We start from the raw sequence: 17,474 nt of genomic DNA, 5'->3' as shown, positions 1-17,474 counted from the left end.
ATCATTAGGAGCAGAAATGTCATATTCAATGAAAAGGTTTCGTATAAGGATCTGCTGCATGAAAGAAAACAAGAAAAAGAAAACAGAGAATACACAGTGCTTGATGAGATCACAGAAAAAGTGATGGTGCCTAAAAATCATAATGATCAATGATTAGAACAACAACCACAACTATAACAAGCACCTCAGACACCTGAATTGTTAGAAGATCTACCTGGATAAGTAGACCCCCTGAACTATACTCTCCTTCATTATATTATATATTGTTAACTGATTATCATGGAAAATTTTAGGTGCCAATTTTCGTCCTTGGGCTAAATTAAGGGGTTTTATATTTTTATTGGGCGAATATTTTGCATCATAGTACATTGTTACAAATCGCCTCAAATTTATTTTATAAAAAAATTAGGTATGGAGGTTAGCCCACCTTATTTTAAGGGAGAGGGTAAAGAAAGTAAATTTAGCCCTTGAAATTAGGAGTCACAATCTTCCATTCGCCCTCATTTTCAAGAAAATGTATTTATGATAGTTATAAATAAAAATATAAATATAGTGGAGGTATGGTAAATAAATAAAAGCTTTTTTTATACCTACTCCAAAGGTATGGTAAATAAATAAAAATACAAATAAACTAGACCTATGCTAAATAAATAAAACCTCTTTCTATATTTAGTCCATAACCATCTTTCTATTTAAGAAGGTTCAAAAATGAGGTTTCATTTAAGTGAATCCTATGGGCCAAATACCATATTTATAAAAGAGGTATGGTAAATAAATAAAAATATAAATAAATTCTATGTATGTTAAATAAATAAAGCCTCTTTCTATATTTAGTCCATAACCCTCTTTCTATTTAAGAAGGCTCAGAAAAGAGGTTTTATTTAATTGAATCCTATGGGCCAAATACCATATTTACAAAAGAAGTATGGTAAATTAATAAAAATATAAATAAATGAGATGTATGGTAAATAAATAAAACTTTTTTTTATATTTACTCCATAAGCCACCTTATATTTAAGAACACTCAAAAAATGTGTTATATTTAGGTGAAGCCTATGGGCCAAATACCATGGGCCAAATTATTATTAATACCATGCAAAAAAACATTATTAACCCAAATATTAGTATTAATAAAAATAAAGATGACACATGGTATTGACCCATGGTATTCACGTGGAATTCGCCTATTTAAAGGGGGAAATTACACTAGCATAGATCCATCTTTACTCTGGATCAAATATCGTGATATGCAAACTAACATAGAGTGAAAAAATATTTGATCCCTCTCGGGGCTTGGTAGATCAAGAGTAAAAATGGATCTTGTAATTTAATGTCACTTGAACATTTTAACTTGGTTAAAATAAAAAAATAAAATAAAAATCAATTATTTATTCTATTAATTTTTATAAATTACTAATAGTAGTTTTTAAGCTCTATGTTTATGATAACCCATGGTATTGACCCATGGTAATACCATGGTATTCATGTCAGCATAGACTATTTAAAGGGGAAATTCTATCAGCTTAGATCCATCTTAATTCCGGGTCTACCACATGCTGGGAGGGATAAATAGATTTCATCCCTCTAAGAGTGGTAGATGTGGAGTTAAGATGGATATAGGTTGGTTTTTATGATAATGAAGATATTAAATAGACTTAGGAAATTATATTGTAAAAAAAATCTTAAGGTGAATGGTTAAAGCTACATTTAGTCACTTCACAAAATTTAGTAAAAAATACTAATATCTCCATTAATATTGGTTTTTTTGCTTTAACAAAAAAAAATTCAAAACAATGAAATCTTAACTCTTTCCGCATCACCCTCGCAGAAGAGAGATAGTCGCTACCCAGATTTCCCACCATTTTTCAAACATTCTCAACATGATATCTTCATGAAAAAGTTAAGGGACTGATCTTGGATTAGTTGTTTGAAAAATATGTTGGTTTGTACAACCTTTCATCTTCTCTGCTATTCTTAGTTTGTCGTAATGATATGTAGGGGTTGGGTCACTGCACCATATTGTCCTAAAAGGCAAGATTGTGCACTGAAAAGGAAATTAATCCACATGTTACAACGCTGTTAAAAATGGTATGAAGGTAGTGAATTATGCTAATAAGAAATTTAGATTGGGAGAGACGTAATTAAATTTTATTATTTAATTGAAGATTTCGAATTAAAATAATAATAAATCTACATTTATATATTTATATATTGATTGGAAGGCTTCTCACAACGGTCACTTCTTTCCATTAGATCCCGTTCAGGCCTTTGGGATACCTACTACTTTATTATATTATATAGTTGGGGCTTGCTACTTGTTGGCATGTTGGGGTAAACAAACTTGATGTGTGTGTGCATTTTTTTTATCTCGCAGTTGGAGTCTATGGAATAAGAAAGAAATTTGATAACTTGGCAAAAGTGGTAGCTTGACAAAAGTGGTAGAGAAAACATTAATCTCTCCTACCATGACAAACATGGCCACTAAAACTTGCAACATTTTTTGTAGGGAGTGAAAATTATGTTTCTTTTTCCAAACATGTATGTTAGTATATTACAGTTTAATGAATATGTTTTATTATTATCATATATGGTTTCATACTTTAACAAAACATTCGCCAAGACTTCACAATGATTTATTATTCAGTGAAAGATTTTCCAAGATCTTACAAGATTTTATAATTCAGTTAAAGATTCACCATGACTTTAGAAGATAATATAATGTGGTGAGAGATTCGCGAAATATATATATATATATATATATATATATACATATTATATTAGTGATAAAATCGCCTCCCATTTTTCCTATGTTTCATGGGGATTCACCCATTTATTATACATATAAATTTAGGGAGGTTCTTAAAATTTTCCCTGCTAATTATGGTGAGCCAGAGTGTTATGAAGAAGCAGTGCAGGTAGAAACTAGGAAGAAGTGAGAGAAATCCATAAAAGAAGAGATGGACTCCTTAACACATAACCAGACTTGGGACTTAGTTAGGTTGCCTACAGGTAAAATAACATTGCAGAATAAATGGGTTTACAGGTTGAAGGAAGAAGATGGAGGTAGACAAAGGTATAAAGCTAGGCTTGTGGTGAAGGGGTTTGCATAGAAAAAGGGTATAGACTTTGATGAGATATTTTCTCCTGTTGTTAAAATGACTTCAATTAGAACTATTTTAAGTCTAGTAACACCTGAAGATTTGCATCTTGAGCAGCTAGATGTAAAGACAACTTTTCTCCATGGGGATTTAGAGGAAGAGATATATATGAAACAACCACAAGGATATGAGGTAAAAGGGAAGGAGAAACTAGTATACAGGTTGAATAAGATCTTTTATGGCTTAAAACAGGCTCCAAGGCAGTGGTATCTAAAATTTGACAGGTTTATGTCTAAACAAGGTTATACTAGATGTCACTTTGATCATTGTGTTTATCTCAAAAGACAAAATGATGGTAGCTATATTATATTGTTATTGTATGTAGATGACATGCTTGTTGTAGGTTCTAACATGCAGGAAATAAATGTGCTCAAAAGAAAATTGGCAAAATCATTTGCAATGAAGGATTTGGGAGCTGCAAAATAAATCCTTGGTATGAGAATAACTAGAGACAGCAAGAATCACAAATTAACATTGTCTCAGAGTGAGTACATACAAAAGGTGTTGAAAGGGTTTAATATGCAGAATGCAAAACCAGTTAGTGTACCTTTGTCTAGCCATTTAAAACTAAGTAAGGAAATGTGTCCCAAGACTCAAGAAGAAATGGCTAATATGTCTAAAGTTCCATATGCATCAGCAGCTGGAAGCTTAATGTATGCAGTGATCTGCACAAGGCTTGATATTGCACATGCAGTGGGAGTTGTAAGTAGGTACATGAACAATCATGGAAAAGAACATTGGATGGCAATAAAGTGGATTCTCACGTATTTGAGAGCTACCACAAATCAAGCATTATACTTTGGTGGTTCAAACATTACCCTACACGGATATGTTGATGCAGATATGGCGGGTAATAGAGATAACAGGAGGAGCACCACAGGGTATGTGTTTACTGTAGGTGGAAAATTTTTCAGTTGGGTCTCAAAAATGCAAAGTGTTGTTGCACTCTCAACAACAGAAGCAAAGGATGTTTTTGCTATAGAGGCTAGTAAAGAAATGATTTGGTTATAAAGGTTTCTGGATGAATTGGGTAACAAGCAGGAGTTGGGCAGGTTATACAGTGACATCCAAAGTGCCATACATCTTGCCAAGAAATCTACATTTCATTCCAAGACTAAACATATACAACTCAAGTACCATTTCATACGGTTAGCATTGGAAGATGGACAATTGAAGATGGAAAAGATACACACTAGCCAGAATCCTACAGATATGTTAACAAAAGTTGTAACCAGGGAGAAACTGGGAGTCTTCTCAGTTTCAATTAGTCTTCAAGTATGATGAAGAAGATGAGAAACAACCAGGTCCAAAGTGGATTCATTGTCTAGCAAATGAAGCAGCGATGCAGTTTCTATAATAAGTCTTCAAGTGGGAGATTGTTGGGTGTGGAGCCTAATTATCTTCTGTATTCAAAGGTATCACTGCATTGGACCCCAGTTCGTAATGGGGTAGCAAAGCCGGTCGTAAAATATACATTGCAGGGGGGGTCCTGGGGGGTGGGAGTGGAGGGGACTGCGACCTTTGGGAGCCCCTCCCTGGCAGGGGATCGAGGGCAGTGTCCCCAAAGTGAAAAATAGATGTAAAATTGCCTTGTAAAATGTTGTAATTTCGTAGTCAATCTAGGCCATTTGTTAGGCACAGATCTGATGGTAGAAGTTATGTTTAGTTTAAGCTTTTTTTCCCTAGAAGGAAACCCCTCACTATATATGAGGGAATTGTATTGCGTCTATGCATATCTGTATTCTGAGTGAGGAAGAGAGAGGAGATTGAGAGTGAAGAGAGAATTACAGTGGATCTATTGTAGGTTGTATCTATTTATTTTGTTAGATAATATAAAAGGAAGGATTGCCTGTTTCTTCCTGGATGTAGCCCAAACTAGGTGAACCACGTATATCTGTGTCTCTCTTTTTTATGCATCTTCTATGTTTATATTTATGAAATATTTTATGTGTTTTGTTGCTCTATAATATATAATTTCCTAACAGGGTGAACCCACAAGGAAAATAGGACAAAGTTAAATACAAGAGTGGGCTACGTTGGCAAGGGTAGAGTGAGCAGAGGATAATAGGTTGAGCATTGATATAGGGAGTTGTTGTAACGACATCCCCAAAACCAGACAAAGACAAAAGAACCACTAGCTAGAGACTAACATACAAGACAAAGAGTGCAGGGTGAACGATTCAACAACTAACATACATTTGTGACAATGGCAATGGAGGCTATGAAGGGATTTATTCATAATGAGAAGGAAAAGAATGAGGGGCTTTCATGTAAGAGGATTATATGGATGAACAAGGATTAGAGTTAGCCAGGGGAAAGGAAAAATAATTATTCATGAAGAGGAAGGAAAGCAAATAAAGAAAATTGGGACAAAGGGAGTCACACACTAACAAACCAGCTGAAGAAGCCCAAGAGCATTTGTTGGCTAAGGATAGAGAGAAGTGGCTTGCCATGAACTAATGATGTCACCTAGAGTTGTTTGACTAGGGGCTGAAGAACCCACTGGGAAGCTTGTGGATTGAGGAAACTACTAGATAGGGGAAAGATATATTCAGGTACTTGGAGGCTAAGGAAACACTAAGTGTGTCCCTAGGCTGGGAACACTAGTGCTTACTTCTCTAAAGAACTACATAACAAGGATGATATATATGCTTCCATAATACTTTTTCCACATGAAGAACCTTCCCATATTGAGCTCTCCTCCTCCTATGACTGAGTGATGGTTTGTCAAAGGACTAAAGAATCCATAAAGTGTGGCTTGCATTAGCAAACCACTAGGAAGTTATGGAATGATGAATCTACTATCTTATCAATAGTTTATCTAGTTGAAGAAGCTTCCCACATTTGCATAAAGGCTCTCCTCATGTGACTAAGAGTGGCTTGTCTTGGGACTGAGTGATGGTTTGCCTAAGGACTGAAGAATCCATAAAGTGTGGCTTGCATTAGGAAACCACTGGGAACTTATGGACATATGAATCTACTATCCTATCAATAGTTTTCTTGTTGAATAAACTTCCCATATTTGCATAAAGGCTCTCCTCATGTGACTAAGAGTGGCTTGTCTTGGGACTGATGAAACCAATGGGATACTTATGGACTAATGAATCTACTATTCCATTAGTAGTTTGTCCAATTGAGGAACCTTCCCATGTTAGGATGAAACTAATCCCTTAGATTGGAGAAGTTTTACCTTGGAAGACAACCTCTGACTGAGAAGAGGTCAGTGCCCAAGACATTTATTGAAAATAATGAAAATATGGATTGGTTGTCCCGTTGTTAAAACCACAGAGATTATTTTTAAAGGTAATGCTTCTTAATATTTAATGGAATGAAACACTTTGTTTGAAGTGGTCTTCTGATGTTGGTTAAAAATTAAATGAAAGAAGAAAGATAGTGTAAAGTCTCCAACAAGGATGATATATAATCTTCCATAATACTTTTTCCACCTGAATAACCTTCCCATATTGGGCTCTCCTCCTCCTGTGACTGAGTGATGGTTTGCCTAAGGATTGAAGAATCCATAAAGTGTGGCTTGCCTTACGAAACCACTGGGAAGTTATGGACTGATGAATCTACTATCATATCAATAGTTTTTCTAGTTGAAGAACCTTCCCATATTTGCATAAAGGCTCTCCTCAAGTGACTAAGAGTGGCTTGTCTTGGGACTGAGTGATGGTTTGCCTAAGGACTGAAGAATCCATAAAGTGTAGCTTTCCTTAGGAAACCACTGGGAAGTTATGGACTGATGAATCTACTATACTATCAATAGTTTTTCTAGTTGAAGAACCTTCCCATATTTGCACAAAGGCTCTCCTCATGTGACTAAGAGTGGCTTATATTGGGACTGATGAAACTAGTGGGATACTTATGGACTGATGAATCTACTATTCCATTAGTAGTTTATCAAGTTGAGGAACCTTCCCGTGTTAGGATGAAACTAATCCCTTAGATTGGAGATGTTTTACCTTGGAAGACAACCTCCAACTGAGGAGAGGTCAGTGCCCAAGAAATTTATTCAAAATAATGAAAATATGGATTGGTTGTCCCATTGTTCGAACCTCAGAGAGTATTTTTAAAGGCAATGCTTCTTAATCTTTAATGGAAAGAAACACTTTGTCTGAAGTGGCCTTTTGATGTTGTTTAAAACTTAAATGAATGAAGAAAGATAATGGAAATTCTCCAACATAGGTTCCTTAATGCAAGATCTATGTTTTCAAATTTAGAAGAAAATATAATTAGCATAATAGGAAATATGAGTGCATTATTAAGGAATTTTAACTTTAAATTACATAGAACTGGTTTTCAAAATTGTAATATTAGAGACTAGGCACTTCATTACTCTTTACCATGAAGAAAACATTAAATGAAACAAAGAGAAAATACATTTGTACTCAACAAGTGTCTGGAATCACTAAAACTTCTTCATTGCATTCCATATAAAGATGAAAATATACAAGTGTTTTCTGGTTTTGAGGTCTAGAACTTAGAACCCGCATTTCTCTTTTTGAAAAAGATTTATACAAAACCTCAAACATAGTTATAAAATTGTCAACTACCCAAAATTTCATAATTTCCTAACTACTTCAAAACTAATAGTTCCTTCAAACTCTATAATAGTTATTTCGAACTCTAAAATAGTTATTTCTAAAATATTACAATAGTGGAAAAATAAAATATTAATATGATCGAAAAATGTATGACATGATATTGTATGACAAGTGGTGTTGTTCTATTTGGTGATTTGAGATTGGGTTGCAAATGAAGGTTCTATTTCTATAGTAGTTGCTGATGGTGACATCCATTCCCTACACTTTCTCCATATGGTTGTATTAGGACTTGGATTTTTGTCAAGCTTTGAATGCGCCATCCTGAAATTTGTAATTCTGTTATATGTTGGCTTGTCCACAAAAAGAGTTCTCATCAACTATGACAATTGAAAATCCCTATGCAAATTGTTTACAATAGTTATTCCTTTCAGTGCTGTTGCTCTTTCATGAGTTTATCCAATTTTCCTTTTTGCCTCCACCAGAAGAGTCTCATAAGTTTCCCAAGGTAATAAATTACCTTGCTGGTCCCAATGTGAAGGCAAACCTACTCTTGTTATCTTATCAAAATCAGTGTTGAATTTCATTATAGTTTCTTGACCTCTGTTAACTTTGTCTCTATTGTTTTCTTGTAGAGGTTCTTCATAATCACTTTATTTATCTCTAATACATATTCAGTTCTATCTTGAACTCCTAATTCCCTTAACTGTTGAGAAGATCATGAATTAAGGAAATCTATTATTTTCTTTGTAAAATGAGCTCTTTGTTGTGACTTTAGTTTATTTGCAATAATAAGATTTTCTAGATCCCTGATGATGATCTTTTCTTCTTCCACTATGGACAATCATTCCTAGATATCTCTAAGACTATGAATGATGCCATTCCATAGGATCTCCCTAGCTTGAATAGGGGAAATGTTTCCCTTCGCCTTCTCTTTCAATTCTTTGATCTCCTTAGAAGAAACTTCAAAATCATCTATGTATTTTTCTGCAGTCTCCTTAGCCATGGCTATTTACTTTTCGTTAGATTTTATGATTTTTAATGCAGTTTCGTAGTGTCTCTATGATTTTTTCATTTCATTCTAAGCAATATTCATTTCAGTCATGACCTTGGTCAATTTATCAGTTGGGTCTTTCAAATCAGCTGGTACTACATTAGTGCAAACATGTGAGTCAATCTTTTGTTGCAGAACAATGTGTATTTATTTCACTTTAGTAATTTCATCATTTCTTTTAATCAACTCCTTAGTCAAAGCTTCTTTCTCCTTTTCTACATGTGTTACTTCTAATTCCATTACGTGTTCTATTGCAGGAATCATCAATTTCTTTCTCAATACCTAAACCTCTATTTCTACTCCCAACAACAACTTCTGAACAACACCTTTATCTTCTGGATTCACCCCAATTTAATGATCATGTTCTTCAATTCTTCATTTTGAGTGACTAAGGCCCTTGAATTATCCTTTTCCAACTTTAATTGGGTCACCATCTTTTCCAATAAAGTTTCTGCTCTGTTGACAGCGAAGGATGTTTTCTTCAACTCACTGTAAATTATTCCCTAGTTTGACTATGTAGATTAATTTTACCAGGCAAAGGAATTTCTCTAGCATCCACTATCAAATTAACAGTCTTGAAACCAGAAGAAGAGACACTTAAAGTAGAAGGATAAGAGAAAGCTAACTTAAGTTGGTTTCTTTCCAAATCCATAGCTGAAAGCAATCTGGTTTGATAGTCGGAAACAAATTGTGCTTCCACCTATGAATCCATATTTTCATTGACTTTTTTGTTTCTTTCTTCAATCTGGGAGTACATCTATTTGATCCTGGAGACTGAACTTTTGTTAGCTTATTCTAGAATAGAAGAAGAAGGTGTGCAGACAACTTCTGCTAATTATAGATGAAATAATGATGAGTTACCGCCTTCAGATAACTTAGCCTTCTTTGAAATTCTCTCAGTTTCTTCTTCTAATTCTATGACATCCTCACTGCCTCTTTTCAAAAATTTCTCACTATGATGAGGAGTCTTAATTTCCATATCTCTTGATAAGTTAGATTGGCCTCCATTAGCCAATTTATGTATTTCTAGTTTAGCTTCATGAATAAAAGGATCATAAGAATTTTCCATCCTTCTATTTGAAATAATGTGATGTGGGTCATATGCCTATTTTTCACCTAGCTGTAAATCCATCTCCTCAAGTAATTTATGTACTTCTTTTGTAGCTTGTCTATTGTTTACAATGAAAGGTCCCATTATCTTTGGAAGTTTAGATAAATACCCCTTCTTTGTTGCCACAAAGTGTATATGATCTACATTTAAGCTATGCTTGATGAACTCTAGTGCAAAAAACCTCATAGGTACAAAAACTGGAAGTATAAAAGGGGCAACTTCTGCTCCATATAATCTGATTTCTGAATAATCTTCAAATTGAAACCAAGCACCCACTTTGGCATCTTTGCTGAGTTGAAGTATAGACTGAGCCTTTGGAAAGAAACAGGGTGAAGAAGAACTATTAAAAATTGAATAAACAACTAATAGGAAAGAAGAGGAAAAATACATCAATCCCTAGCCATTACCAGTGTCTCTTATCAAATCAGTCCAAAACACTACTGATTGCTTGTTTTTATTAGGGTCCATGATATTCAGGCCTAAGTGCATGAACCTTTCCACATGGATATATAAAAAGAGATATGTGACAAGATACGGAAATCTAAAACAACGAGTGAGAGGAAGATCTAATAATTGAGAATTTATCATTTTTCCCCGAAAGAAGGTATATCAAAAACTATTTCTATGTTCATCATTAGACTGAAAATTCCTAAGATGGCCCTATCCACAGTGTTGGTGTCTTCGTTTCCTAAGATTTTTGCCAGAATTTGCAACACATGTCTGACTTCTTCAACAAACGTATCTAGAGGAAATTGAGGAGATTCCATAGGCAATTTTTTTCTAGTAGGATTAAAAAGAAACCGGGCTGAGAATAGTTAGAAGAATACAAGTCTGGAAATGTGGAAAGTGAAGATTCTTCTGAGAATGTAGTGTGAGAATTTTCAACTGGGAAGCATAGGGCTTGCTGAATTAATAAAGTTGACACTTGAAAGACATTTTCCCATAATTTACTCATGACAAAACATTTCTATGGGTAAAGGGAAGAGATAAGCCAATATATAAATTTAGGGAAATTATAGGTCTGTGGAATTATGACAGCTAGGACACTAGACCTAAGAACACCATCATACACAAGGGATTCAAATTTTTTGAGAAAAAAATGATGATAGTTTCTTTATAATTAAGTGACCAAACTGGGTCAAAAACATCCCTTTCTATTTCCATCAAGCGAATATGAAAGGTAAGACCTATCATGGCGGCTTTCCTCGAAATTTTATCCAAATTCTAAATGCTGAGGCTCTTTGAAGATGATAGAACAATAGTTGGCAACGACAAATGACTTTTAACTGGTACAATTCATTTTTTTATAGTAGAAATGGTAATAATAGTGAGGGAAATGCATGAAAAAGAAGATTTTATGGGAAACAGAGTAACAGGTAGGTAAATGACATTAATTTTAATTTTGAGAAAATCAAGGAAAATGAGTTGAGTTGACGAAGTGATGGATGACAAGGTAGATGATGTGGAGGATGAGGTGGCAAAGGTGGAATAATGAAAGTGGAGTGGAAAATCTTAATGGACACATCTCACTCACTTGCCGATGGAGCGCGTTCCCCTTGCTGACATCATACAAGGGAAGACTCCAGTAAGGGAGAAACCTGATGGATTCCCCCTGTAACCATCCTCCACTGTAGATATACCGATCAACATTTGCATTGAAAAGTCTTATGGGGGGATGAGGAGAGCTAACCGTCGGGCATGTAATTCCATCAGGTTTGCTCCATCCTCAGGGCCCTACTCTTTTATTTCATCGTGCCTTTGAATTTTCCCGACCTTTAAACTCCAACGCATTGACGTTGGATTGGGGCCTCACCTAGTTTCTTTAATACTTGCACAACACTTGATTAAAGTTGATAAATCAAAATATAAAACATTTGTCTTTCTTTCTCTTCTTTTACTATTTATATATATATATATATATATATATATATATATATATATATATATATATATATATATATATATATATATATATATATATATATATATATATATATGTATATGTATATGTATATGTATATGTATGTATATGTATATACATATATATACATATACATACATATATATATATACATATATATATATATATATATATATATATATATATATATATATATATATATATATATATATATATATATATATATCTTTGATTTAAACACTAATATATATTCATACATATCCACATACATATGAAAGTAAAATGAGCTACAACGTTTGGCTCCACTTGGGGATAGTGTTTTAAGTCAAAACACTAAGAACCACAAATTAGTTCCTTCACCTTGGGCATGGAGTCAAATTATAGCCTGAAACATTGCAATGAAGGGATCACCGAATATTCACAATGTTTACACCGATATATACAATGAAGGAAAGAAATGAAGTCAATGGTGGAAGTAATGCTTCAAATATCGTGCATTGACTAGCAGTTGTATAAGGTCACCATCCAAGTTTTCCTATATGAAGGTGTTATTTTCTCTGACTTCTGCAATCTTGAAAGGACCATACCAAAGAGGACCAATCTTGAAAGGACCATACCAAAGACAATCAAATTTACCATTCTTTCATTTCTCTTCACTTCTTACATCCCAACGTAGAACTAAGTCTCCAGGTTGAAAAAGAGTATCACTAGCTTTCCTTTCAAATACTAATTTCATTTTCTCCTGGTAATTGAGTAGATTTTATATTACCCTTTCTCTATTTTCATTCAATTCCACCACGTGATTCATTCTCCTTGTGAGTGCATTTGGTTCTTGTTGAACATCTTAAATAAGTGCCACAACAGGTTTTATGAATTGGCTAGGAAATAAAGCAGTTGTTCCATATACTAACTCAAAAGGTCACTTCGCAGTACACCTTCTAGTAGTAACCCTATTTTCCCATAAGGCAAATTTCAATTTTGAATCCTAGTTTTTTTTATTTTTGCATATTCCTTTTAAGGATCTTCACCATGGCCTTGTTGGAAGGTTCTGCCAGCCCATTTCCTTGTGGGTGATAGGTGGTAGAATGAGCCAATACCACATTATATCTCTTGCAAAAATCAATCAACTTTGCAGATACAAAGACCTGTGCATTATCTGTTACTAGCTTCTTAGGACAACCAAACCTGTTGAAAATATTTTCTTCTAAAATTTTTATTACTACTGTATCATTAGCTCTCCTTGTTGGAACAAATTATACCCATTTAGTAAAATAACCAGTCCTTGTTAAAATCCATCTATGCTATCCACTAGAAGGTGGATTTATCTCCCCTATAAAATCCAAACCCGACTATCGAAAGGGTCCATCTACAAATATAGGGATCAGGGGTAATGGAGCTAACTTTTTCTTATTAGCAAATATCTGGAATTTCTCACAACTTCTTACAAATCTATAGATATCGAAAAATAGAGAGGGCCAACAGAAACCAACCTTCAAGATTTTATGGGTTGTGACTTTCCAACTGTAGTGATGTCCACAAAGACATCCATGGTATTCATTTACAATTTTTATAGTCTCCTCTTCAGTTAAATAGAGAAACAAAACACCAGCTGGATCTCTCCAATATAAATTCCTATCTAATATTAAATATTTTTGAGCCTTAACTCGGAGAGATTTGTATTTTGTTCTATCTAAAGAAGAAGGACAACTGAGGAAACAAAGATAATGAACAATATATTTATACCACTAGGAACAAATATATTTAGACTTAATTTTGTTATTAGGTTCTTTACTTGTACCTTGTTCTACTTCTCGCTTGGATTCACTATCTTCAGCCAATAAATTTATTCCCATGACTTGATGATTAGCTTCTATTAAAAGTTTTACTAAACATTGTCCTTTCACCAACTTCATTGGTTTAATATCCATATCATATTCCTGGATTTTTTCAATCCATTTTCCTCTTTTTCCATCACTGTCGCTCTGAGTCAACGCCTCCTTAACAAAAAATTAGGAACATAAGCAGTAATTTGAGATTGCAGAATATAAAATCTAAATTATTTTAGTTCTTTTAATAAAGCTTAAGCCTTCTTCTCCAAAATATTATATTTTTGTTCTGCATCTCTTAACACTCTGCTAAAAAATGCTACAGGTTGCTCTCTGTTCTCCTAATTTCTCTGTGGAAGCATTGTTGCCAGAGTAGAAGGGGAAGAAAAAGAGAATATAATTTGAAAAGGCTTTTGATAGTCAGGACTTACCAACATAGGTGCTTCCTGAAAAGCTTCTTTGATTTGGGAAAAATATTCCTTGGTTGTTGTAGTCCACCTTACTTCTGCATCCTTTTTCAACATATTAGTAATTTCCTTAACATTTTTTGCATAATTTGGGATAAATCTTCTTTAAAAGTTTATTATCCCCAAAAAACATTGAATCTCCTTTTTACTCCTTGAAAAGGGTATATTTTTTATTGCTTCAACCCTTTTTGTATCTATCCTAACCCCTTCTTTAGAAACAATATGGCCGAATAATTTACCTTCTTTCAAAGAAAAATGAGATTTCTTTGGGTTCAAGGATAGACCACACCTTCTGCATTTTTCAAAATCCTGTTGTAAATGCTTTAAGTGTTCCTCATCTAACTTAGAGAAAACCGCAATGTCATCCAAATAAATTACCACAAATTTCTCCTTTTCACCTACAAAGGCTATATCCATAGCCCTCTGGAAATTAGCCCCATCATTCATTAATCCAAAAGGAATTTTAGCATACATAAAAGTTCCCCATGGAGTAGTAAACATTGTTTTCTTCTGATCTTCTCGCTGCACAAAAATCTCATTATAACTAGATAATCCATCAATCATTGAAAATCTTGAAGACCCCGTTACTTTCTGTAAGACATGATCCATTTTAGGAAGTGGATAATTGTCCTTCAATGGTGCCCTGTTTAAATTTTGAAAATCAATACATAATCTAATCTATCCATTCTTCTTGCTCACAAGCACTAAATTAGCCACCCACTAAGAATATCTCAGAGGAACAATTATTTTAGCTTGTAACAACTTCTTGACTTCCTTCTCAATCGATGGCAGCAATAAAGGATTTATCTGTTTTAATTTTTACTTATATGGTTTAATCCATGGATTTAAAGGAATTTTATGTTGAGTGATGCTAGTATCGTATGACTTCAAATCCTCATAATACCATGCAAATATATCAATATATTTATTGAAAATCTCTACATACCTTTTTTTAAAGTCCTTTGGAACATCCTTTGACAACCTCACCATCTCAAGTTGTTGCTCTATTCCAAGATTGCAATCTTGAAGATCTTCTTATGAATCTATTTTCTTTTCATGGACAACAACATCATTTGCATTAAATAATCTCTCCAAGGGTACTAAACCCTTAGTAATCACATTATTCTTCAACTCTACAATTTTTTGATTTCCAATAGAATCTTTCAAAGGAAATTTTCTATTTGACAGTTCTTCTTGTAACTCTTCAGATTCATCCTCTTGATCAATTTCCAAATTTGAAAATTCACCCACTGTTTCTAGAAATCTCTTAATTTGTTCATCATCTTCGAACACCTGCAAATACTTCAAATTTTCAGGAATGGGAGGTCTACTTCTTATTTCTACTTCATATCTGGGTCTTGGATTCAAAGGAGGTTTAAAAGTACTCTCCACAATTGCCAATGAATCAGCTAGTTCGTTACGTTCCCTAGGTACAAACTATTTATTGACAGCATAAAACAAGTTATCTACCAAATCCCACACTTGATTTCTATACATGTTTAATCTTAGATGTTTTGTTTAACATTGATTATTGATTGTTGAAATCACAAACATTAGTTTAGAAACATCTCCATGTCCTAATAATTTCAAAGTGTTTATTGATTCATCCAAAATTTGACACAAAAATAAGTTTATGATAGTACTATTATCTAATTTATGATTGGATCTTTGGAGAATGTAAAGGAACCTTTTGAGATAATCTTTAAATTTTCATCTTCTCACTGTGTCATTGTAAAAATTCATCCTACATTTCTTACAATTTTCTTGATACTTACCTACAAAAATCCTTTTCATATGTTCCTGGGTGGGTAGAGTGTTTCCCCCAACCCCATAAACCAGTGCAAGATGAAGTCTTTAAGGGTAGTGAGGAACAACTTTAGCTTATGTGCATCCAAACAATAGTCATAACTTCTACAAAGTATATCAAATTCAAAAGTAAAAGAATCAAGTTCTTCATGTACCTTACCATAAAAATGAGGGGGTATCAATGGTGGAATATTCTTCATTTGTACGATTGCATCAGGTTCCATAATTGGATACATAAAAGTAAGTTCTCCCTACTGATTATTCTGCACATTGTTTTCTCCAACCCCTTTATCGGTGCCATCCTTGTATTCTTCCATCTTCTTACTCGAAGAATTTTTTTCTACAAAATGTGAAGGTTGATTGTGTTCTTAATCATATTTCCTAGCTGCAAAAGTCACCTTCTACCATGCCATTGGTTGAGATACTCTTGAATCATTATTTCTAGAAACCAGATGTAGGGTACTAGCTTTGTTTGTTTATATATGCCTGGATATGTTACCTGCAGCAAGCCCACTATAAGAAATTAAGCTTTCCAAATTATCAATCCTACCTTTATCTTTCCTAGGCCTAGGACCCCTACCCCCTCTTAGTCATCCCTATTTAAAGAAAAAACAAAATTAGAAAACCAACTGATCTGTGAAAATTACAATCCCTTCAACAATACAATTCACCCTTCGATCAATAAATCTTACCTTCCTAAAAAGAGTAGCAATAGAAGCGCACTTACTAAAAAGGAATAACAATGAACTCACCTCTACTGTTGACAAAGAATTCAATTAGGAATTACCATAATCTCTCTAAGCACATCCTCAGAAACAATGTTAAAATGTTGGGCATTAATATTCTCTATATAGATGACTCAACACTTATTTTTCAATCTGAGGCTCATAAGCTTCAAGACCCAGCATTGGTAATTCCAAGAGACTCCATAAACCCTACAAAAGTTACTTCTCTCTCCAAATCAATGATGTCAATCTTCTAAGTTCTGAGATCAAGATGTAAAACTCCACTTTCAGTTCCTCCACTAATGCTATGAAAACTTTATTAAAGAAAATTACATTGATAAATTTAGGTATTGGCTACTCTACTCATCAACTGATCAAGAAAATTGATTCTTTAAGTTGAATAAATGTTCAAGACACTTGAAAAGAAAACAAGCCTCAATAAAACAATCCCGAAAGAGTGCTTAGATAAATCCACACAAGTCTTCAGAATATTCCTGCACTATTCAACTCCTCACTCTCTTGTGCTTTTAATTCCAACACTACTTCAACTCCTCACTCTTTGTGCTTTGAAAAGTAAAGTGTGGCACTTTTGTTGTACTTAGACAACTGTATAGACTAGTATAACAAAAATTTCAAATTTTGTTCTATTTTCTCAAGCGAGGAGATATCCCAAATCAAAGATTTGAAAATTTTCCTAAGAGAAATATTTCCAAGAGGAAGAAAATAAAACAAATCTTAGAAATAAGAACCAAATTTTGAAGGAACAATGGTAAAACAAAAAACAAATTCTCAGCAAACCCTTCTATATTTTTCCACTTGAAACTGTTGGAAACGTTTGAACACTACTAAGAGGGGGGGTGAA

Source organism: Pinus tabuliformis, chromosome 7 (assembly GCF_031772625.1).
Source record: "Pinus tabuliformis cultivar Carrire ecotype Pingquan chromosome 7, CPIR1, whole genome shotgun sequence".
Lineage (NCBI taxonomy): Eukaryota > Viridiplantae > Streptophyta > Pinopsida > Pinales > Pinaceae > Pinus > Pinus tabuliformis.
This window is presented reverse-complemented; position numbering follows the sequence as displayed.